At 44.1% G+C, this 25,785-nt stretch overlaps 1 protein-coding gene and 1 long non-coding RNA gene across 2 annotated transcripts in view; one reads left to right on the top strand and one right to left on the bottom strand.

Moving 5' to 3' along the window:
* PALS1 (protein associated with LIN7 1, MAGUK p55 family member) overlaps positions 1 to 25,188 on the bottom strand; it is an 87,465-nt gene extending 62,277 nt beyond the window's left edge. The window contains exon 1 of the mRNA XM_084848825.1: positions 24,959 to 25,188. The gene's annotated coding sequence lies outside the window, so the exon portion shown is untranslated. The remainder of the gene's footprint in view (positions 1 to 24,958) is intronic.
* A 132-nt stretch (positions 25,189 to 25,320) lies between these two features.
* Positions 25,321 to 25,785, top strand: part of LOC146357490 (uncharacterized) — a 28,699-nt gene continuing 28,234 nt past the window's right edge. Inside the window, exon 1 of the long non-coding RNA XR_014790005.1 lies at positions 25,321 to 25,666. This is a non-coding gene — a long non-coding RNA (uncharacterized LOC146357490). The remainder of the gene's footprint in view (positions 25,667 to 25,785) is intronic.

Consider the following 25,785-nt stretch of genomic DNA (forward strand, 5'->3'; position numbering starts at 1 on the left):
GTGGTGGGCTGTCATGTTGTGTGAATCAGGTCAGTGAGTTGTATCCAATGTTAGTCCTATGCAGAGTAGACCCAAACAAAACAAAAAATGGGGGGGGGGGAGCCACAAAGAAGAAAAAAAACAGGAACATATAAAACATATCCATACACCATAATCATTTACATCATCCTTAATAAATAAAAGAAAGAAAGAAAGAAAGAAAGAAAGGGAAAATATATTTGAAAGTTATATCTTATTTCAAATATATACGTTAATATAAGCAGTCCATACACCTAAATGCACATCCATTTGCGCGAGATTGATGGCTGTTATATTCAAATATAAGAAGAGCAGTAAGATCTTCAGTCCATTGAATGATAGGTGGTGGGTGTTTATCCTTCCAGGCTTGAAGTACAAGTCTCTTTGCAAGCTCTCAGTATCCATTTTTGCTGTCCATCTGTTAATGCCCACATCACAGGGATGTAATTTAAAAATGTATGAACATCCACTATTATCACAGATTTTTCAAGAACTATATATGAGCAATAACTTCCAAAAAAAAAGCAGCCACTACAGGACATGCCCACATCATATGCCGCAATGAGGCACTGTCCTCGTTATATCATAAACATCTGGTAGAACTAGCCAGCTTCTTCTTAACAAGCTTCTGTGGTGTCCAATATAAGCAAAACATCATTTTTTGTTGAATCAGCCTCAATTTTAAATCTATAGAAATAGTACATATGGAAGGTAGGGCAATTTTTAATTGATTAGACTGTATAGAGCATTCTAACTCCCTATTCCATTTCTCTCTGACATTCTGAATATCTACTATCTTCCAAAAGACTTTTATAAACAGCTATTTTAGGCTTAGCTTTATAGAAAGAACCAATTAATTCCTCCAACAATGTGAGAGGTGCTGAAGCACTCGTTGCTGAGGGCCGATGGAGACTCCAACAAAAGCTGTAGCTTTTGTTACAGCTGCCAACTAGCACTAGAGGATAAGTGATATCTAACCTGCAATGGTGAAAATGGTAAAAACTCATTGTCTAATCCTTTTAACTGATCTAAAGCATACATTTCACTATCAGGCCAGTTCCTCCATATAAACGACCATCTATTTCAAGACTGGATTCTCCCATAAAGTTAACTTAGCATGGGGATATGGATCAAACTGCAGCTGACGAGAGAATGACTGGGTTCACACGACACGACAACCCACCATGGGCAGCCAGCCATGCTGGTTTGTCATTAGGGATATACAGATTGTGTAAAATCTGTTCTGTCTGTGTTTCACGGATTGTCAGACACCTTTCATTCCATCGTCTGCCCATCGACAGAATCAGATCTTTTTAGTTTACAACTTTGTGCAAATGCGAATTTGCATAAATATGTGCATGCAAAAATGAGCAAATTGCCCCCAAATGCACAAATTCCCCCCCAAATGTGTATTTTTACACTTTATTTTCTTTATTTTTGTGTATTATTCTACAACAAAATTTGCATAAAATTCTGAAAGTTAAAAAAAACAGTCTGCAAGTCCGTGGAATCCACCTGGCAGGGAAAAAACGGTTCACTGCAGGTTGGATTCATAAAAATCCAAACTCATTTGGTTCCACTGCGGATTTCTCTGACATCTCTAGTTGTTGGGTGATCTGAACCTGCTGCATTCACCACAGGGTGGCTTATTTTTCAAGAACAAGCAACTCAGAGAACCTATAGCTTGTTGAGGGGTTGTCCATACCCATGGTGGGTTCTCATGTCGTCCAAACCTGGAAAGGCAATTTTATCGTGGGTTGCCATGATCAACTACAGAGCCACTTGACAAGAGCAGCAAAAAACCCCATGCTGCTCTTCATGATCTCACCAGAGCCACCTCCAGCCTTCCTCACCAGTGACTGCCCCTCCACTGATGCCCGAATGGCATTTTGGAGGAACCATCATTTGTTTCCCATCTTTCATTTTGGTGTTTCAGGAGTACGCAAATGTGTTCATGATTTTGTAATTATTTTTTCCCATTCTTCACATCTGTGCACTTTCGCCTGTCCAATATGTATAGTCTTGCCTTGTCAATGTCCTCGTATATTGCAGCTGTCAATGGGAACACTGGAGTAGGTAGCATAAAAGAAAATGGACAAAAGGAGGCGGCATATAGGCTAATTTGAATAGAGTTGTGACAGACTGGGGGAGAAATAACAGGAAGAGAAAGGAGAAATGCACTAGTGCAATTCAGAAGCACCGAAAATGGGGAGGTGGGGGAGGCGAACAGAGTGCACCAAAATGCAATATCACACTCATTGGCAATGTAATCCTCTTTCTTTTACATGTTAAACTGACACTTCTCAGCGTCCTCCACCTTTGTCAGGAGGTCACCCCTGCTGCCTACTGAAATCCTCAGGTAGCTAGAATCAACACGCAGACAATAGGGCTCTTTTCCAAGGCTTTATTCCCATTCAACCTAATGACGCTTACAGATGCTAATTGCTTGATCCTACGAGTGAAACTTAAGAGAGCTGCCTACTCGGGGGTTCTAACCTTAGAAATCAGTTGATTTCCGTTTGGAGGGGAAGGCGGGAAACCTCTGAACTTATGGGCTAGGAGAGTCCACTCCTTTCCTGTGGGGCATCGAGGCGTCGCTGTTGCCGTCGCACCAAGCGGGCTGAGTGCCTCCTCTCAGCGCCCGCCATCTCCCGCTTGATGCTGCACCGGCGTCTAGCATCCACAAACTGCTGTGGGGCCCCCCTCCCAGCCAAGGTCACTATCACTCTCAGGAATGTGTACCGGGAGGGGCTCTCCCCCGGCTGTGCCTCTGAACAAAGCACGGGTTCCTCTCCCGTGGTTTCTATCTCTTCCTCAGAATCAGAACTGCTTTGGGGCTCTTTGGGCTCCGATCCAACCCTGACAACCTTTTCAACATTTCGCCGAGTCTCCACGTACTCCAGAATGGAAGTTATTAATTCTCACCAACTTTTCAAGGCTCCTTTATGGAGCTGTTACTGTCAAGTGCTCCTTGGCGGCCTCTTTCAGTCTAATCCAGTAGCCAAGTCCAGACACAGACAAAGGGATTCTTTTCAAAGCTTTATTCCTTTTTTACAACTTAACAACTCTACTGTTAGCAACTAGCTATGAGCAGCAGAGTACCTATGCCCTAAGTTGGAACAGTTGGTCCCCGTTTGGAGGAGAATCACTGGCAGACCCTGAACTTATGGGCTAGGGAGAGTCCCTCCCCTTTTCCCTTGGATCCTCTGGGCGCAACCGTTGCCTGCGCGCCAACCAGGCACTACGCCTCCTTTCCGCACCCTCCATTTGGTGCCGCTCCCTGCGTCGGCGTCACATGTCCAGCAAGTCCTCTTCCCATGCTCTCTCACTCCCGGGACCGCTATCTATGTCAGGAATGCCGGTGGGAGGAATCTCTGCCAGCTGTTGGCCTTGGGAAGGATGAGTGCGCTCCTCTCCCAGGAGCGACTGCTCTTCCTCAGAATCAGAACTACTCTGGGATTCTATGGGCTCAGTGTCCACCCTGACAGTTACTGCAGGTGCACAAATTTCCCTTCTGTTTACTTCCCAGCCTTGAAATTTACGTAAATGTCCCTTGCATTTACTTCTGTTGGACATACCATGGGTTTTTCAGCAAACAAACAACCCACTGTGTCTTATTCAGAGGGCAGCTTAGCGTGACACAAGAACTCGCCCATTGCAAGCAAAATCTCTCTCACTGCTAAAATTGTTAGTGGAGCCATTCCTTTCTTTTTAATATACCTAGATTTTAACACCAGCCAGCCGGAAAGAGGTAACAAATAAAGTGATTTGAAAACTTACCATATCTTAATAATTATTTATAGTAGAACCTTGACTGGAATATTTTTAACAAAAATCAAGCCATCTGAAGCTATAATTTGGACAAAAACAATTAATATTACATTACTGCCATCAAATAGCTCCCCATATTCCTTAAAAAAGGAGAATCCAAGTATCTAAAAATGCATACTAAGTTAAAAAGGAAACCTTATGTTTGCATTATATACATTAATGCTACCCATCCCTTTTATTTTGAAAAAACTTTGTCATCACACATGTATCAAATAAACAAATCCTTTGCCAGTTCTAACTGCTCAGTTATCACCAGAAGAGTTATTCCATGTCTACCCTTTTGGCACTATGTCCAACTTTAAGTTACTCAGAATGAAGTTATGCAGCAGCCTGAGGCAATCCAATAGCTGATAGTCAGTCAGTTGTAAAAGTGTCAACAAACCTCCAGTATTGATTCAGAATTGACAGTTACTAATGTAAGTAACAAGGGACAGTATCCAGTTGGACACATGCACTACCATAAATTATGTTGTGCTAGCGTAAGGGGCCTCTAGCACAGTGCCAATAATGTTAGCTAGCACCACAGGATTCCCCAGAAAACCTGTCATGCCACCTAATCTCATTGGTGTTGCTCTAGAGGTCCCTTACATTAGCGCAATGTAATTTACACTAGCACTCATGTCCAATTGAATACTGCCCATAATATCCCAATATAGTTCATATATTTGAAGACCTATCCTCATATAAGGTATAATCAGAATGTATGTGCAGGTGAATTGTTTGGCCTGGATAAAATACTTAGGAAGTAGATGAAGAAACAGGCTTTTTTTAAGGCTAATATACACACTGATATCCCATTCACATGACATATGAAGCTGCTTTATACTGTGATACATTGGTTCCTTACTGCCCACTCTGTCTAATGACTTCTGCTAAAATAAATGTGGTAATCTAAAGGGTCTGCAAGAAAATTTCTTATGCTGACTAGTGGCAGCTCTGCAAAGTCTCTGGGCTGAAGTCTTTCCCAGAACAGCTACCCTGCCCCAAATGTTTAAACTAGAGATGCTGAGGACTGAACCTGCAAAGCATGCGTTCTGTCTACTGAGCTATCATCCTCCCGTGGATATAAAAATGTATAAAATTCTGTTCACAAAAAATAAAGTTATGAGGTGGGGGACTAATACATTAGATGGGGTTGTGGTCCAAGAACATCTGGATTGCCACAGGGTTCCCACCCCTGTTACATAATAACTTTTTTTTTTAATTAAAAAATGATTGATATGTATGGTGATTCACGGCCCATTAGTAGGTATTTCATTTGTAAATCCTGTCCAGCAACAGTCATCAGAAAACAGTGAAGTGCCCAGAAAATTTGAAATCTTAATCCAAATTTGCCTCCAAAGGAACACTGGGATCAACTATATGGGTAATACCTACAACTACTTAGAGCCATTATTATGCATGGTGTGGAAAATGTGGATAGGGAGAATGTGGATGGACATTTTTCTCTCTCTCATAATACTAGAACCTAGGGTCATCCAATGAAGCTGCTTGGTGGGAGATACACGGCAGATAAAAGGAAGTACTTCTTCACACTGTGCAAAGTTGGAACAATGGAACAATTCAATGGAATTCGCTACTTTAAGATGTGGTGATGGCCAACCAATTTGGATGGCTTTAAAAGGGGGTTAAGACAAATTCCCGCAGGAGAAAGCTATCAATGGCTACTAGTCTTGATAGCTATATGCTACCTCCAGTATCAGAGGCAGTATGCCTATGTACACCAGTTGCTGGGGGAAATGGGTGGGAGCGTGCTGTTGCACTCATGTCGTACTTATGGGTTTCCCGTCAACAGCTGGTTGGCCACTGTATGACCAGAATACTGGACTAGATGGGCCCTTGGTCTGACCTAGCATGGCTCTTCTTATGTTCTTATTATTCCCACTACAGTTAGGCATTGCAAAACTATATCTTCTCTTTAGGCTGGAACCTGGTAACAGCTACAACTTCTGTCATACCTGCCACTACTTCTTCCTGCATTTTTTTTTACCTGTCTGAGGAGAAATCCAAGAGATCAAGGTTTCATCATTCACTGTCCTAGTGGTTGAAAAACAACTGAAAAAGAGGAGCGTCCCCACCTATATAATGGGGCTGTTTGCACAACACGCTGCAGCTCGTCATGGCTTATTTAAACCTTCTCATTTTCCCCCACCAGCCAAGTTCGCACCACACAACAACCCACGGTCAGGGCTTGACTACTCAAGATGGCACCCATGGATTCCACAGCTTAAATAAGCCACGTTGAGGCACAGTGTATCATGCGAACCCATTCATAGACCTGGCTTGAACAATCACTTTAGCCCACCGTAGCATAGTTCATCAGTGCATGCCAGTGGCTATTTTGAATATTCAAGCTGCACTGGGCAGTTGCTGTGGCTTATCGTGACATATGAAACCGAGAAGTGTAGGTTGTCGACAGAGGGTTGCGGGTGGTTTGATAACCATGCCAACAACCCACTGTCGCCAGGTTTTGACATCACAATAAGCCACAGCAACTACCTGCTGAAGCTTGAATATTCAAAACAGCCACCAAGCATGCACTGCAACCCACTGTTGTTTGAAAAAGTCATGGTGGGCTGTGGTGATCGTGCAAACTAGGCAATTGTGTTAGTTATCTTAGGATGATACTATTTGAAGGAGGAAAGGTCTTTTCACAGGTCAGACTGCTTTAGAGCGATTTCCAGGAAGTAGCTAACCAGCCACTAATGTATGTAACTCACAGCACCACTTACAGAAGAAATTTAAGTTTTTTGCTTGGTTATGTTACCGTTCCACTTCAGAGAATATTTACTATTGCTAAATGTCTTAAAATAAAATTAAAAAATACTGACACACAGCCTCCCTCAGAACAGCCAAAAATAAAGTGTGGAATCCAACTAATACCCTCTTCTAACTGAAGCCTTCCAACCATGAAGCAGGGAGAGGTGCGATTTCTCCCCTGTAGCCTCCCATATCTGCACTGGGTGTTCCCCCAAGTCTCCAGGGCAGATTTTGAAGAGGTATGAAGAAATACAAGGGGGAGGGAGATCACTGAAAATCATGCTGCTCCCCATTCCATTGACAAAAGCCTTCCCTCACAGGGAGTTTGTTGGTTTCTACTCAGTATTTTAATTTAATTTTTTAAAATCTTAAAGATTTCTATCTCCCAAGATCAAATTCAATTAAACTGTAGATTTTGTAATTTTCTGTTGGGCTGTAACATTTTAATCATGAATACGTTCTAACAGTGAATTTCTTAAGAATGCTATGCTTAAATCAATATAGCTGTTCAAGTACTCAAAAGCACACATAGGCAGTGTTCTAAAAATGGCCAATCTTACAAAGTCAACATGATTAAGCTAAATCAGTGGTGACTTATTATCTCCTGAATTCTACAGCAGCTTGAGAATTTGGACTAATAAGTGCAAAATAGACGTCCCTGACCTGTATATTTCCAAAAACATAGATTCAATGAACAGCATTCTAGGGATTTACATAGTTTTCAATACTTTGCCTAGTTGGTTTGAGGAGGATCATTTTGTATAATATTCTAAGAATTAATGCATTTGATGCTAGATTTGAGAGAAGATTGCTTGTGTTTGCCCTTCACCTCTAAAAATAAATAGGCTTCAAAATATTTTTTATTAAAAGCCTGGGAAATAATCAAGTCAGAGGTATTGGGGTTGAATCCAATTGTGTCAGTCTGCCAGCAGAACAGAAACCGCTGGCAGAAGGTATTTCCCTTCCTTCCTGCAGCCCCCTCCATCTCCTCCAAAGGTTTGGAAGAGCCTCCAGAGCAGATTTTAGGCATGGGTGGGAATGCAGAGAGAGGGAAGGATGGAGAAGTCCATTTGCGCGACACTGGATTTAAGCCAATGAGCTGAAGCAACGCAATTATTTAACTAATGGCACAGACCCCCCTTCTGTTAGCAGCCCTGAAACACAGCACAGCAAAAAGAAATATTTTACAAATGGAAATGACTGAAAAGTTGCATGGTGTGAGCTTAGCAAGTCATGAAAAACAGAACTAATCACCTCTGTTTAACATATTTCATTTATTTATTTAAAATATTTCTTGGCCGACTTTCAGGGCAGAAGCCATCCCAAGGTGGCTTACAGCAATACATAAAAACAGTTAAAATATTAAGTGATAAAAACATAGAAACAATAAAAACAATAAAACCAGAACAATGTTAACAGCAGTACCAGTAACAACAGCAGTCACATCAAGAGAAGGCCAAGGTAAAATAATATGTTCTCAAGGCCTTCTTAGAAGTCTGCAGTGAGGGAGCATGGCAGACACCTGATGGCAGCTTGTTCCAAAGTTGTGGGGCCACTGCAGAGAAGGCCCTCTCACATGTGGTCACCCACCTGACTGCTCTCACCCGTGGGCAAATGAGAAGGGTCTCTCTTTCTGATCTTAAAGTGCAGGCAAGCTGATATGGGTGAAAGTGGTCCTTCAAGTAACTTGGTCCCAAACCGTTTACGGCATTAAAGGTCAAAACCAGCACTTTGAATTTGGCTTGGAAACGCACTGGTAACCAGTGCAGCTGGTGCAGTATAGGCGTTATGTGATCAAATCACCTCGCCGCCACCAATACTTGGGCAGCCGCATTCTGCACAAGCTGGAGCTTCTGAACTGTCTTCAAAGGCAGCCCCGCATATAGTGCATTACAGTAGTCCAGCCTGGATGTGACTAGCGTGTGGATAACTGAGGCAACGTCCGTCCTCTCCAGATGTTAGGTTGGCATACCAGCCTAAGCTGTTAAAAAGCACTTCTGGACACCACAGCCACCTGCGCTTCCCCAGTTAGCTCAGAGTCCAGGAGGACTCCCAGACTGCGTGCTTGGTCTTTCAAGGGGAGTGCAACCCCATCTAAGACCAGTTGCAAACCTCCATCCAAAGTAGCTGGTTTCCCAACCCACAGTACCTCCATCTTGTCTGGATTAAGGTTCAGCTTGTTCACCCTCATCCATCCCAAAACAGCGTCCAGATACTGGTTCAAGAGGTCCACAGCCTTCCCAGGATGTGCAAATGGAAACGAGACATAGAGCTGAGTATCATCTGCATACTGATGACATTTCAGCCCAAACCTCCTGATGACTTCTCCTGGTGGTTTCATGTAGATGTTAAAAAGCATGGGGGACAAGATAGAACTTTGCGGCACCCCACAGACTAATGGCCATGGGGTGGAACCGAAGTCCCCCAACACCACCCTCTGAGACCGCTCCTCCAGAAAGGACCAGAACCACTTTAAAACTGTGCCTCCTAAGCCTAATCCAGATAAACAATCCAGAAGGATACCATGGTCGATGGTATTGAAAGCTGCGGAGAGGTCCAGAAGAACCAACAGGGTTGCACTCCTTCCATCCATTCCCTGGTGTAAGTCATCAACCAGGGTGACTAAGGCTGCTTCCATCCCACAACCAGGCCTGAAACCTGATTGGAATGGATCTAAATAATCTCTTTCATCCAAAACAGCTTGAAGTTGTGAAGCCACCACATGCTCCAGCACCTTGCCCCAAAATGGCAAATTTGACACAGGGCGGTAATTATCTGGAACCATAGGATCTAAATTTGGTTTCTTCAGCAAGGGCCTCACCACAGCTTCTTTCAAAGCTGCGGGGACCTTGCCGTCCCTCAAGGAGGCGTTTACCATTTCCGAGGTCCAGATATCCAGCCCAGCTCTGGCAGATTTCACAAGCCAGGATGGGCAAGGATCTAAAGGGCAAGTAGTAGGCCTCGGTCCTCCAAGCAGTTTGTCCACATCCTCAGGTTGCATAAGCCAAAAGGTATCCATAACATGACTAGATGGTGCATCAGCCCCATCTGTATTAGGCTCTGTCAAAACAATGGCATCCAAGTCAGCACGAATACGAATGATTTTATCTCCAAAGTGTCTGGCAAATAGTTAACAGCAGGCCTTTGAGGATTCGAGTTCTTGTGTTCCAAGGCCTACACTGAAGAGGTCTTTAACCACACGAAAGAGCTCCGCTGGACAACACTGAGCAGATGTAATGGTGGTGCAGAAATAGGATCTGTTCGCCACCATCACCGCCACAGAATAAGATCACAAGTGGATTCTTATCTGTGTTCAAGTGTATTCATTCCATGTATTCTGCCATTTGTGCTCCAATTACCGACTCAGTCGTTTCATCGCCCTCAGCTCCTCAAAATACCAAGGAGCTGACACAGTTCTACGACTAGGTCGAGGACGTTTGGGAGAGATCATATCAATAGCCCAGGGCATCTCCTTATTCCAAGTGGTGACCAGGACTTCCACAGGACCGCCAGCTAAGCCTGTAGGAAAATCCCCAAGAGACCTCAGAAATCCATCCAGATTCATCTGTCTCCAGGGGTAGACCATCAAATTTGGTCCCCCACCCCTGTGGAGGTTACAGGTGGCCTGGTCAAAACTGATCAGATAATGATATGTCCATGCCAAAGGAGTCACTACTGGCTTCCCCACCCGCAGATCATTTTCTCACAATCCAGCACCGAAAACCAGGTCCAAAGTGTGTCCTGCCACATGTGTTGGGCAAGGTATTATTTGAGACAGGCCCATGGCTGACATAGCGGCCATGAAATCCTGAGCTGCTCCTGACAAAGTAGCCTCGGCGTGAATATTAAAAGTCCTCCAAGACCATAAGCTTTGGGGTCCTCAACATCACGCTCGAGACCACCTCAGTCAGCTCAGGCAGGGAGACTGTTGGGCAGTGGGTGGGTGGCACACCAACAGATCCCCTATCCTGTCTCAGGTGCCCAACACCAGGTACAGACCCTCAAAACCGGCTGACTGTTGGAGAGGGAATCTGACCAGGGGGACATATTAAACAAGAACTGCTAAGTATTATGTTGCTGATTAGGTTAAACTATACGTTGAAACCACAATCTTATACCTTGTTTTTCCTATACAAGTTTCAAATAATTCTCAATAATCACAGTTCATAAATACATTAAACAGAATTAAGATGCTCAGCCATGGACTCATTGCCAGGTTTCGATGATTATTGCCATCCATGGTGGCTTAAATAAGCCATCGTGGTTTGCAGCATGTGTTGGCTACCTGCAGGAGCCCATTCTATAACCCAGCCTCTCTTGTAGGTTGTCATGTTGCCCGAACTCAGTGAGGGTGGGTTGTTGGCATGGTTAACAAACCACCCAGAACTCATGGGCTGTTTTAGGCTTGTGGGTGGTTTGTTAACCATATCAACAACCCACCCTTGCTGGGTTCTGACAACATAACAACCTACAAGGGAGGAGTGGGTTATGGAATCACACCTGCAGGCACCCAGCACATGCCACAATCCACTGCGGCTTGATTAATTATCATCTGAACCTAGTCACTGGATGATCTTGAGAAGTAAGCCTCAGTTTGCTACCTGTAAGATAGAAATGATGGCTTATATCATAGAGCTATTTTGAGGATCAATAAAATTTGGATTATGAACCATTTTTCATTACAAGAGACTAGTATATCCAAAAGAGAGACAAAGAGCAATTTTTAACTTGGGAAATTCCTGAATATTTTAGTATTTTGCAAGAAAAGGACTTTCAGTCATCTGATGTCAACTACACCTACTTCAAGTAGGAGTAGCTTTTGTTAGTCATCACTAGTCATCATCATTTTAGTTTCATTCTATTTGTTTTACACTTACTAGAACTTTCAGAGAGCAATGACATCATCTCAATAAGGCAGCCCAGAAGGACAACACGGTACTTTTCAACATCATTATCAATGAGTTGAGGGCGGGAATCCTTATCAAATTAGTGGATGACATAAAACAGGGAGGAATAGAGAACACCGCAGAAGACAGATTTAAAATTCAAAATGATGTTGATGCAATGGGAAATTGGGCTGAAAATAACAAAATGAAATTCAGAAACAAATGCAAAGTTCTGCATTTAATCAAAAATGCAGAATGCACAGGTATAGGATGTGGGGGGGGATATCTGGTTCAACAGTAATACATGTGAAAAGGATCTTGGGATTGTAGTCAACCACAAGTTGAAGGTGAGATAATACCGTGATGCAGCTGCAAAACAGGCTACATTAATTAGAACCATAGTTTCCAATCATAAGAAGCAATCATTCCAGCTTATCCTGCACTAGTCAGACCTCAACTGGAGTATTGCACCCAGTTCTGGGTACCTCATATTAAAAAGGAAAGACACAAATTGAAACAGGTTTAGAGAAGGGTAACAGATGGTCAGGGGTATGGAAACAACCCCTATGAGGAAAGGTTGAATGAACTGAGTAGGGGGAGAAGAAAAGGTTGAGGGGGAACATGACAGCAGTCTTCTAATACCTGAAGGCCTGTCACATAGAAGAGGCCAAAGACTTATTCTCTGCTGTTCCAAAGGTCATGACTACATCAAATATGATTCAGTTACAGGAGGGTATAATTCTGTTGAAAATCAGGAGTAACTTCTTGACAGTAAGAACAGTTCGACAATGGAATCAGTTACCTAGAAAATGGGGGGGGGGTCCCCCCTTACTGCAGATGTTAGACAACTATCTCTTGTGGGCACTCTAGCTCTAGATTTCCTGCATCAAATAGGAGTTTGGAATACAAAGACCCTCCATCTCTATGATTCTATGAGACAGGGCAATAGTTGTTTAAAGTAGAAAGGTTAAGCTATGGCTTCCTCTCAAAAAGTCCCAATACTGTTGCTTTAAGAGGAAGTAGGACCTCATTTTCTCTCAAATTGGCATTTATAACCTCTTTGACCCAGCCTTGCCTTGCAGAACTAATCAACCTTGATGGACATGGGCCCAGAAGATACATGGTAGGCTCACTTCCAAGAATGTTGTCCACATCTTCAGGCTGCACAAGCAGAAAGGTATCCATAAAAGGGCCCCTAAATGGAGTCCTAGATTAGATTCTGTTCTAACTGTGGCATCTACATCAGAGTGGATGACAGCCATTTTGAACTGGTTTGAATATAATGTTTAAACCGCACTATGTGTACGTTATCTATTTAGAGACTATGGACCTGGCCTCACTTAATCATGTCCTCGTTATATTCAGACTTAAGATAGTTGTAATGTAACCAGGCCATGATTAACTGATAGGGGTGTCAGAGAATTTCTTGCCGAAACTTCGGGGGGCCGAGTGCCAATGTATTCGGCCCCCTGAAGTAGTTTCGGGGAGAAATTCTCCCCCCCCCGCCCCCCCTGGGATGGGACTTACCTTTCCCGAATGTCACTCCCAGTGGCAGGTCGCAGCGGCGGTTCGGCAGGGCTTCGACAGGGGCGGGGGCGGCAGCCGGTCTTTCGACCAGCTGCCGCCGCCGCCATTCCAAGAAGAGTAAAAAAAAACAAAAAAAACGCCCCTGTGATAGGCTACGTGATGATTAACGTAGCCTATCACGGCTAGATTTGCAAAGTCAGCCGTGATAGGCTACATAAATTGTCACGTAGGCTATCACGGGTGACTTAAAAAACAAAACAAAACAGCGCGTACGCTAATGGCGGCCCCCATAGGGAGCCGCCATACGCGTTCCTTATTTGGTCCCTGTAGTCTACGTAAAGATTACGTAGACTACGGTGAAAATAAGGGCAACGCTATTTGCGTTGCCCTTATTTTCGCCGTAGTCTACGTAAATCTTTACATAGACTACAGCGACCAAATAAGGAACGCGAATGGCGGCTCCCTAAGGGGGCCGCCATTTGCATATGCGCTTTTTTTTAAAAAAAGTCACCCTTGATAGGCTACGTGACGATTAATGTAGCCTATCACGGCTGACTTTGCAGATCTAGCCATGATAGGCTACGTAAATCGTTACGTAGCCTATCACGGGGCGTTGTGTTTTTTTTTTACACTTTTCTGTTGAAGTTCGTGGCCGGGGAGACGGGGCGCTTCTCCCCGGCCTGAATTTCAGCCAGGCGAGGCGGGAAGACACCCCCCGCTCGCATGAACTTCGGGGGAAGAAGTGAAGCGCCTCCCCCCCACCGCGAAAAAAGCTGCGGGACAAGTTAAGTCCCTTTCGTACATCCCTATTAATTGATTAACCATGTAGCATGGTTTAAACACTATATTTAAATCAATTCAAAACTGTACTTCCTAAATTATTTTTGTTACAGCACTTGTAAATATTTTTAAATATAACTCAAAAGCATACACTTCCCTTCAATAAGCTCACATGTAGTGTCAAACATTCTGTTGATATTTCAAGGCACCAACTAAACATCGTGCTAGGCAGAAATCCTTTATCCGCTTTTGCCACTACCTAAGTATAGAAGTTGCAACTGGTGTCTAACATCTCAAATGTTGGGGTCTCTCTTAAGACTGGGCCATGTAGTCACCATGTAGTCAGAGAATAGAGATGGACTGTGATATAGAAAGGCATATGCCACAACAACCCCCCCTCGCCTTCTCTCTCTCTGTGCATGTAATTCTCTCTCTCCCTCTCTCTGTGCGTGCAACTCTCTCTCTCTCCCCCTCTCTCTGTGCGTGCAACTCTCTCTCTCTCCCCCTCTCTCTGTGCGTGCAACTCTCTCTCTCTCCCCCTCTCTCTGTGCGTGCAACTCTCTCTCTCTCCCCCTCTCTCTGTGTGCGCGCGCGCGAGTAACTCTCTCTCCCTCTCTCTCCCCCTCTCTCTGTGCGCGCGCGCGCGAGTAACTCTCTCTCCCTCTCTGTGTCATGTGGTGAGGGATCAGAGATGGAACCACAATCTGTATCAGATTCTTCCCAACACACACTCAAGCTTCAAATTGGAATGACAATTGCCTTCCAGCTCAACCAGAATCTCGTATTGGCTTCTATAAATACTTCCACACCTCAGGTCCCTAAAGGCTAGGCTTTTCAAGAACGTCATCTGCTGAAAACTGTTGGGAGATTGCCTTTCATTTGTTTATTTGTTTATTTATTTATTACATTTATTGGTCACCCAGCTACTCTGGGCGATGTACAGAGTATATAATAGAACAGTTTAAAACAATAAAATTCTACAGTAAAAACATCATATTTCTTAAAGTACCCTAACCCACCCCAAATGCCTGCCTGAACAACAACGTTTTTAATGCGCAGTGGAAACTTATTAAAGAGGGGGCGTGGCGGAGTGCCCTAGGAAGGGAGTTCCACAAAGTGGGGGCCACCACAGAGAAGGCCCTCTCCCTCGTCCCCACCTGTCCTGGCTGATGGGACAGAGAGAAGGCCATCCGAGGCCTATCTTGTTAAGTGGTCTGTCTGATGTTGCTGGAGGCACTCCTTGAGATAGGCTGGGCCGGAATCACGTAGTGTTTTAAAGGTCAAAACCGACACCTTGAATTTGGCCTGGAAAACAACTGGTAACCAGTGCAACTCCTTCAGCACTGGAGTGATGTGATCTTGCTGGTGGCTGCCTTTAATCAGGCGAGCTGCCGCATTCTGTACCTGCTGCAGCTTCCGAACTGTCTTCAAGGGTAATCCCATGTAGAGCGCATTACAGTAGTCTAAACAAGAGGAGACCAGGGCATGTACTACTGATGGGAGCAGATGGTCAGGAAGGTAGGGGCGCAGCCGCCGTATCAGATGGAGTTGGTACAGCGCTGTCCAGCTCACAGCTGACACCTGAGCCTCTGTGGACTGCTGGGAGTTCAAAATGACCCCCAGGCTGCAGACCTGGTCTTTCAAGGGTAGCCGTACCCCATTCAACACCAGGTCAACATCCCTCAACCTCCTCTTGTCTCCCACCAAAAGTACCTCTGTCTTGTCAGGGTTCAGCTTCAGCTTATTCCTCCCCATCCAGCCACTCACCATCTCCAGAAGTTTGGACAGGGATTCTACAGCCAACCTTGGTGAAGTTGTGAATGAGAGGTAGAGCTGTGTGTCATCTGCATACTGATGACACCGCACCCCAAACATCCTGATGATGGCCTGTGGCGGCTTCACATAGATGTTGAATAGCATCGGGGAGAGGATGGAACCCTGTGGCACCCCACAAGTGAGCGGACATGGGTCTGAAACCTCCTCTCCCAGTGCTACCCTCTGGTACCTGCTGGAGAGGAAGGACCAGAACCACCATAATACAGTGTCTCCAATGCCCAACTCCTCCAGGCAGTCCAGGAGGATACCGTGGTCAACGGTATCAAAAGCCGCTGAGAGGTCGAGGAGAACAAGGAAGGAGCATTCGCCCCATTCCAGAGCGCTCCTCATATCATCCACCAAGGCGACCAAGGCTGTTTCTGTCTCATGCCCAGGCCTGATGCCCAACTGAAATGGATATAGATAATCGGCTTCTTCCAAGTGTGCCTTCAACTGCATTGCCACCACCTGCTCAATCACCTTGCCCAAAAATGGCAGATATGAGACTGGGCGAAAGTTGTTCAGAACTTGGGGATCCAAGGAGGGCTTCTTTAAGAGTGGTCTTATCACTGCCTCCTTGAGGGCTAATGGCATCACTCCCTCCTCAAGGGAGGCGTTCACCACCGCCCTGATCCCTCACCCAATCTCTCTCTGCAGCCCGTAATGAGCCAAAATGGGCAAGGATCAAGTAAGCAGGTGGTCAGCCTTACAGAAAGCACCTTGTCCACTTCATCAGAAGGAAGAAGCTGGAACTGATCCCACAAAACTGGTTTGCCACAGACCGCCTCTTGCTCACTAACTGTATACACAGCGTGCAGAGTAACACTCCTCATCCGATCAATTTTATCTGCAAAGTGCCTTGCCAAGGCCTCACAGGAGGCCTTAGAATGCTCCAGCGATTCTGGAGCCACGGGACCGACCACTGGACTTTCACAAGGTGGGGACAACATGCCTTGTGGGTGCATGTCAGAGTGCATGTCTTGTGGGTGCTCAGCCCATTATGGAACCTCAGCATGGCAAAAAATTCACAAGATAAGCTTCAACAAGTCAATATACCAGAGTCCAGTGACGTAAAGCAGTCACACAGTAGTTACCAGTAATGCAATGAATATGAACCTGAGCACACTCCAGGAGAGTGCGCAGGACAGGAAGGCCTGGCGTGCTATGGTCCATGGGGTCACGAAGAGTCGGACACGACTGAACGACTGAACAACAATGCAAGACTTGCAAAATAAGACTTGCAAATAATGTACAAATAAGCTTACTAGCCTATAAAGAGTTTTATTAGTCTGGCTGCTTGAGCACAGAGTCTGACAGGAGAGAGTTAATATATTTCTATTCCAGCTTTAAGGTTTGAGGAAGTTTACATAAAAACACTATATTTTTAAATAAAATATAAAACTATAATTATGCATAATGAACAACTAAAATTCAAAACAAGAAATTCAGCAGTCAGCAAAATTAAGCAGGATAGCGCCTTCAACAGCTACAACAGTGAGATAAAATAAATGGACCTTGCAGCTTTCACTAGAACTATAAGAGAGAGGAGCTAGTCCTGATTTCCATTCTGGAAAAGGCCCCGCTCCTTGCCGCTGATAATTTCACCTAAACTAATGAGGTTAAATGGAGTAGGCCACATCAGAGAATCTTAATTAAGATGGGGATCATAAAATGAAAAGGAAATCTAAGATACATTGATTCTAGGCCATGAAGGGCTTTAAAGGTGAATAACAGCAAAGAAATGTTTAAGGATTTCATTCAATCTGAATTTAGGTGACCTGACCCAATTTGCACTTCCAGGACTAATATGCAGATTGGAATGCAGGTATACTTCAGTTTCAGCCCTCCTCCGAATTTTGTAATAGAGTTCTTTACTCAAAAATGTATCAAAACATGTATAAAATGAACGTTTTAGGTAAAATACATATAAAACTGTTGAAATGGTTTCATTTTTTTATGTAAACATGTTTTTTAATATTATGTAATTATACTGTATTTTTATGGTTTTAATCTTTGTAAACTGCCCAGCGAGCTTTGGCTGTTGGGTGATATATAGAAATGTAATAAATGAAATGAATATAAAAATGCAAACTTTAGAACAATATTCAAATTAATGCAAATCTGATTTTTTTTTAAATTGTAGATTGATGTGGAAATGGGATGCAATGGAATTATGACCGAACACATACGAAATTGACATGGAGTGAAAATAGAATGATCCCTCCATGCTTACTACTAGCACCTTGAATTGGCCTGAAAGTTAACAGGCGGCAAGCCTTTGACTGGTAAATGTTTTGCTTTTTCTGCTCAGACCTTTGGCCAACTACAGTAATGAACTTCAACTGGTAAATGGCCATGGGCCTGGAGAATACTGAACATATAGTTTATACCATTACAATAGACAAGTTATAACATATGGTAAGTAGACTCCGCCTATTTTTATAGCTATGAGAGAGTTCTGAAGTATTTACATCACACTTTTAAATCAAGAATACACAGGCAAAGTAATTTTACTGTAAACATAACCAGAAAAACCACACCTGGTCACCTACAAATCTAATTTTGGTGCGTAAGAATTTAATACATATATTTTCAATAGATTTATCATCTCTAGAGCCATTTAATTGGCAGATTTGAAAAACTACATTCTTGTTGTTTGCAGCAAAGAAATATAAATATTATCTCAGATGTTTTGTATTTATCTTCAGTTCAGCTACCATTTTTTCTTTGTCTCCTCCAAGACCAAATGCTCCCCAGTCCCCACCCGCCTCTGCTAAGTTGCTGTGATGCCACCTAATGTTCACAAACGTTTTAATTCTCAAAGTTAGGCTGGCAAAGAAAGCAGGTAATTAAAATCTAAGGTAAAATCTAAGGTATGAGGTAAAAAATGGCCATAAGCCCAAAAGGAAAGGGCAGCTGGGGTAAGCTTTTATCCCTGCCATGGACTCAATTAGTAGTCTTAGGAAGCCACTATCTATAAGGTCCTTCCCTATCTATACCAGGGGATTAAAATGATACTGACCTAGTTTACAGAGTTTTTTAAAGAATTACTGAGAATGTATGCAAAGTGCTTTAAACACTCATGTTTTTATTTTTATCATTACTACACTGGATCGAGGGATAGGAAGGGTTGAGAACCAGTGTGTAGTAGTTAAGAGTGTTGGGCCAGGATTGGGGAGATCCGGGATCAAGTCCCCATTCAGTCATGAAGCTTGTTGGGCGACCTTGGGCCAGTCAGTGATTCTCACCCTAACCTACCCTTACAGAGTTGTCGTGAGGATAAAATGGAGAGGAGGAGGATTGTGTATGCCACCTTGGGCTCCTTTGAGGAAAGGGTAGGATGCAAATGTAACAAATAAATGAATAAAGTTCAGTGTGACATCCAATTTGAGACCCTACTCCTTCGGGGCAGAGTTGTGGTAAAGGCAAAATGTTGGTTGACTACCAAGATCACACAAAATTTGTGGACCCCTGATGTTTATATTGTAATTTTTTAATATTAATATAGAGATACTATGTTGTATCCAACAGTGTTCATCTACCAGGAGAACAGACACTACTGGTGGAATGGATTCCCTTTCCCCGCTGCAGCCCCCTCAAATGTGCTCCAGAGCATTGGGGCATCCTCTGGAGCAGATCTGGAGGCAGTGCAGGGGGTTTCAGGGGGAATAAGAGGAGTGGGAAGACCCACTGCACAAGTGAAAGTTTGCTCATGTGACAATGGATAGAAGCCATATATTTCGGATTGGGACATTTTTTCTAGAGTTTTGAGTGGCTGGCAACAGCTTTCTTTCTTTTGTTTTTATGGTAGATTGAGGGGAACCCTCTTCTAGTATAGACAAAAAAAGACTAAAGATAGCTGCCCCCTCTCACTAAAAGTGGAATGTTGTATGGTTCAAAGGCTGCAACTGGGCAAGTTCAACAATGGCTAAGTAAAATTTGCATCACAACGTTCAAAGAAAGGGGCAATCTGCAGATCTTATCACCAACTTCAAGCAGCAAAACAGCAAAGATAATTCATTGACCTGGAAGACAGCAAACTCCAAAAGGGCAGTCAACAAAATCGATAATTATATGCTCCCTATACAATGAAGATTGAATTGGGCTTCCTACACACCAAAGTACTCACTTGCTTTGGACAAAGTTCAGAATCATCACATTCATATTTTCATTAGCTGGATTACTCTAACCACTGCAGGCATATGTGCAGAGCTAGCCACACAGAGAGAAGAAACACTGGAATCACATTAGAAGCTCATCCATCTCTCAAAGACTTAGAACTCCTTGCTCAAAACACACAGAATTTCTGTCTGGTACAGCAATAAAGTAATCACTATTGACCCTATTGCTTAAGGAGATGAAGGTGACTTTCATCCCCAATAGTCATGGAGGCGCACATGGGAGAAAAACTGTTATCTCCAGTTGCATCTATGCATTAAATGAACAAACACAGTGGTTCAATAAGCAAAGCAGCCTATTGTTCCACTTCAATGTTGGAATCTTTTTTTGAGAGAGATTTCTCCAAGTGCTCTAAGGTTTCACTAACAATGAACCTGACAGAGGCCACATGGCTTTGAGAGCAAGAACATTAAGCTATGCTTTTAATAGCACCATTTCAGATTTCAAGGGTGGGGGCACAAAGACTTTACTAATGGGATAAAAGTTCCAGCAGTGTCCAACCAATCCCCACTGTGGGATACACAGAAGGTTGGATTGCAAAAAAGGTTGGTGTGTGTTTTAGGAGCAACTATTGAGACTATGTTTCTGTGTGTCACAATAACTACTGCAGCATTAGCAGTGAATGACAGACCAATTTTTAATTGAAGCAAAATGGATTTATGTCATTACCAGCAAGTTGGCCAGAGATAGATGCTTGTAAGGAATAGCTGTCTAACAAGGCAAGACTCAGCCCACACCCTGCCCTCCTGAAGCGGCAATGCTGCATGTTTCGGTTTGAGACACAGAATATCCATGCTCTGTTTCAGCTCCAGATCCCATAATTTTACTGCGATTGAAACCTATTTGCTGTCAAGCGCTGAGATCTCAATGCTGCTGCCAAACTTTGTAATTCTAAATCCAACGGAGAGTCTGTCCATTGCTAATCTCACCATGTCATAAAGACTGGTTTCAGACTGCTAGTCAATGGGAACACTTCACCGCTCTACCCTGCTGCCTATGGATTACTACGTACCAGATAACTAATGGGGGTTAAAACTAGAGATGGACGGATCAGTATATTTCCAGTGTCACTTTCACACATCAGTTATTTATAAGTCTTTTTTATTCTGTTTCCATATTAATCTACACTCCTGAGAAAACTATCCACATGATAATTCATATTAAATATCTTTACACATATTTTCTCATTTTAAAACTATTTTCTCTGAAATTATGTATTTCTAAACATATTTTATTCTAAAATATACATTTTGGTATGTTTATTCAGTTGAGAACTGCATCATAAAATTCAGAGAAATGAGAAATCCAAAGGGTAGCTACTTTTCATCCACATATTGGTCCAGGAGGTGATGATGTCAGTTCATACTAGAATTTGCAAAGAATGAATTCCTCAAGCACCCCCATTAAAACATGGAATAGGTGATGCAGATACAACATGGAATAGGTGATGCAGATACAAACAGAAGTTAAAGGGGACTCTTACCTAGAGCACAAGTAACCAAAGTTTAAGGGAGCAATCCTGTCGCCGCTAGTCAGCGGCCATAGGATACATCAGTTTCTGGGAACTGACCTTGGAGCCCACACTCTGAGGTCATTTCCCGGAGAACCGACCTTCCCCCTGCCCTTCTGCGCTGTCTCATAGTGTATTGCCCCAACTGTGGGCTTTGAACCCTTAGGTAAGAGGTGCCAAGATAGTGATAAATCAGATCAAGGTTTACTTACAAGGAGATACTTAATAAAGCACAATCAGCACACAAGCATACCCAATGGTTGGATCAGACAGCTTCTCTGAACCCTGAACCATGGGGTACAATAGGTTTTATAGCATACATGTTAGCAATAAGGCAGCATAATAGCAGCAAGTACCACCTAGCGTTCATTCCCAGCATAAACTACCCGTGTTTGGTTTCCAGCACAGCCACCGGCAGCTTTAAGACAAACAACCTTCACTTCCCAGGCAGATCTTGATAAGACTCTCTCAGGCTCATTAGTATGGAATGTGCCTGGGACCGCTACTATCTGCCCTTTGACTCATCCTGGTAAATCATGAGGCCTGTTAGGGAAAACAGCCTGCCAACTGACCAAAGCCAGAGGGCATCTAAGCGCCTCTACAACTACTAATAGCTTGGTTCAGGCCTGGGGCCTTACACATAGGCAGCGTGGAATGGCCCCATGCTCCGAGCTCAGAAGAGGAGCACGGAGTGGTGAAAACGGGGTGTTCCTGGGAGCGTTCTGGGGTGGGGAAGGCAGAAATGCTGGTACGACACATCCAACGTGTCATCCGGCAGCCACTTCCCCCACTCCGCCTTCCTGCGGCTAGACAGCCGAAATCGACTGTCTAGCCACAAATGCAAGGTGGCTGAAGCACGGAGGGGATGATCCCCCCCATGCTTCTCCTGCCCTGCATTGGATAGGCAGTCGCCTCTGAGTTCAGAGGCAGCTGCCTACCCTGGTAGGATTGCTCCCTAAGTCTCATTTATTTCCGTCGCACAAATGTAAGCAGGTATTTATCTCGCCTATTGAAATCAATGGGGAAAATTTCAGCTACATTTTGCTCTTAGTGTTTAAAGAGTACAGCAAGCAAAGGAAAAGTCACACATTTAAGAATCATCTGTCTCTAAAGTTTCACCCAAGTTAGGAGCTTAAGTAATAGCCACTGCAAAATGGCTCCAATTCTGAAATTCAATGTATTTTGGCAAATGTTTCACAGAATACCAAAGATTATCAGAAGGGAAGTTTATACCTGCAATAACCAGCAGAAGTCTTAAGTTCGCTTATTACTTTATTTAAAACTGTTAGATTAAATTTATGTATAGTGATTACTAGGCATGTCATTACTTTGAGGTTCAGGATGAAGTTTATTTCTTTATCTTATCTGTGCTTCCTTATTTATCTACAGGTTATTCTTCCCCACAAAGCATTTCTGAACCATACAATTTTACATCCAGGGCTTACTCAGAGGAAGAATTTTTAAAAAATCAAGTTGTTGGCAAAGGTTAATTGAAAGAAAAAGCCATTTCCAAGGCTTCCTATATGTTCAAGAAAATAAATTAAAAAATGAAAGGGCATCTTTCTTCTATTTGGGCCCACTTGTGATTGCTAGGGCCAGGATGGAAGATAGGTTTCAATATATAGTATTTTATATAGTATATATAGTATTTTAATTTTAATCTTTTATAAATAATGCAATACACAAGGCTGTCAGGCTAGAAACTGAAAAACATAACCTAAGACCTGAACTCCAGATTGACTTGCTGTTAGCTGATGCCCTTCTGAGCTTTAAATGACTGGATAGAATACGTTGTTTCAATGGTGAAAGCAGATCCTTAATACTACTAGCACAAGAATGACTTATTGACCACCTAGGAGAAAAAAGCCTAGCTGATCAGCTCTTAGCTTATTAACTCTAAAACTCTCCTTAATACTACTGTTGCTAACTAAGGGACCAAATTTGGAATTCATCCTCTTGCCTGAAGATGAAAAATTTCTCTAACTACAGTGGAAAAGATTCAAAACAAATCCAGTTGTTTTCCCCCAGTTAGTTTCTTCCAACCTGATTCCTAGTGCAGGTTGATGATTCTGTGAGTGTGAACATACAACCTTCATTTACCATTAGAACTAACTATGCCAACAGCATCCTATTACACAGCTTAGGGAAGTCTGACAACAGCACAGAAACACAGAAGCAAACTAGTTATACTGCATTTTTATATATTTTAAACTTTATCAATTGCCTTTTCAAACATCACTACTCAAGCTGTCTAAACATTAAAAACACAATTTAAATTACACACTAATAAATCCACCTGTCTAAAACTCAAACAAATTATGGACATGATCCATCCAAAGTGAAGCACTGTTTTCAATGGGAGATGTGCTTAAGGGTGCAAACGTATGCATGTTTAGACAGAAAAAGGTCCCACAACTCCCAGCACGCCACAGCCAACATTGCTGGCAGGGGCATGCTGGGAATTATAGGACTTTTTTCTGTCTACAAATGCATAGAATGTGTTCCTAGTTTATGTGTTCCCCCTCTCATTTTTCCTCACTGTAGCTGGATTTTCTGCACTTGCCCCACAACATACCTATGTTAGGTATAGAGAAGACAATTCCAACTTTCGTTGGTATTGACAAATAAATTGAGGGTGGGGGGAAGCACATGCCTTGCTGCTTTTACAAAATTACATTATCAGGGTACATTCATAGGAACAAAGCAAGTTTCCCTTGAAGTTTCTCTACAAAATATTTTGCATAATACACTTTCTTGGTCAGGGCTCCTAAATGGTATCACAATATTTACTCATAGCAAATAATCCCCAAAAGGTAAATTTGGTGCTATATGTACAGTATGCTACCGATACACCAATCTAACCCTTCCATCAATAGCCCAGCATGCCTGTAGAAACTAATGGCTTTCATGCCCAATTCCCTAAACATGGGACTTCCGGGGGGGGGGGGGGAGAGGCAGGATTAAGCACGGGACACACTGAAATACACCGTGTGCGAGCCAACAATGGAAACAGTCGCGTCTAAAGAACCCAAAAGACAGCAATGGCAAAAAGGGCCTCACTGAACTAACCTGAAGTCCCCTTGGCACCAGACACACAAGGAAGCAGCCCAAAATATGGGTCACACACACAAACACAAGCACTGCGGGATCAACATATGAGAGCATCGACACAAACCATTCGTAAACATACGAGAAACAGTGTCAGTAAACAAGGCTGTCACTTCAGTTCCACTCAGGCACGAACACATACAGAGAGAAAGGCGAGGAGAATACAAAGTGCCAGGAAAAGAAAGCACGGGGAAAGGCGGGGTTGCGAGAAGAGTTCTCGGGAGGCAGCCAGGCAGACACAGAGACAAAAGTTCACACATACACACACACGGAAGGGAGGGGGAAGAGACGGGCGAAGCTGAAGCGATGTATGAGAACAGCGCCTCCTCCTCTCCCTAACCAGATACCCCAGAAAAGAGATCTCGAGAGCCACAGCAGCCCCCAAGAACACGGGCGGCGCCGGGGGTGGTGAGAGTGGCGCGGGGGGGGCGGTCTGGCCGAGTAACATGGGGCAACCCGGGGCCTCAGGGACGGGCGCTTGGCCCCGCCCCCCGCTCGGGGCACCTGTTGAGCGGCTTCGGCGCCAGGAGAAAGGGCGTCTCACCTTCGAGTTCCACATGACAACAACAGCAGGCGGACCTCAGCCTAAGCCGCGAGGGGGCCGGCGTGAGAAGGCGCGCCCGGCACCGCTTTACTACTTGAGGCCTCTCAGAATAACAGACACAGGCGGCGAGACGGAGCCCTCCCAATCCGCCCCGCGCGCAGCCGCCGGAGAGGAAGAGCCGGAGCACCACGAAGCACCACAACTTCGGCGGCCGCCGCCCCGCCTCCTCTACTAGAGCCCAGGAACGAAACCTCCTTCCCACCGCCCCCACCACGCGCGCATGCGCACAGCCGTCTCGCTGGCCTCTACCAATCCTCAGGCCGCTCCTCGCAAGGGTAGGGGGCGTGGCTGCGAACGTGCGCCTGCCGCTCAGCGGCTGAGCTTTCCCCGCACGTCACGGCCGCCAAGCGCGAGCTCTTGTCCTCCGACCTTCCTCGCGCTCCTCCGGCGCGGCCCCCCCCCCCGCTTTCCTGAGCTGCTCTAAGCGTCGTTTGCCAACCCGGGCAAAAACGCTTCTCTGGCGCGATGAAGGCGGGGATGGTGGTGAGAAGCGTGTGTGGAAGCTGTGGTGGAGTTGTCGCTCGCCTTGCCGAGAGTTCCTGTGGCTTTAACCGCTGCATTAGGAATGGAGTAGCGGTAGTTCCTCATTCCTGCATTTCTATGGTGACAATCACCCTGCCAGCTGAGTTTCCCCTCATACTTTTTAGAGTGAGTGTGCCTGTGTGGCTTTCGATTGATGAAATATGTTTTGGTGATTAACAGCCAGTCTTTTAATTAATGGGTTGGTTAAAACATTTGCATATCACGGAAACCTAAATAGGTGCTTT

The sequence above is a fragment of the Heloderma suspectum genome, chromosome 1, assembly GCF_057233095.1.
Source record: "Heloderma suspectum isolate Gila_16-S chromosome 1, 16-S_ref, whole genome shotgun sequence".
NCBI classification, from domain to species: domain Eukaryota; kingdom Metazoa; phylum Chordata; class Lepidosauria; order Squamata; family Helodermatidae; genus Heloderma; species Heloderma suspectum.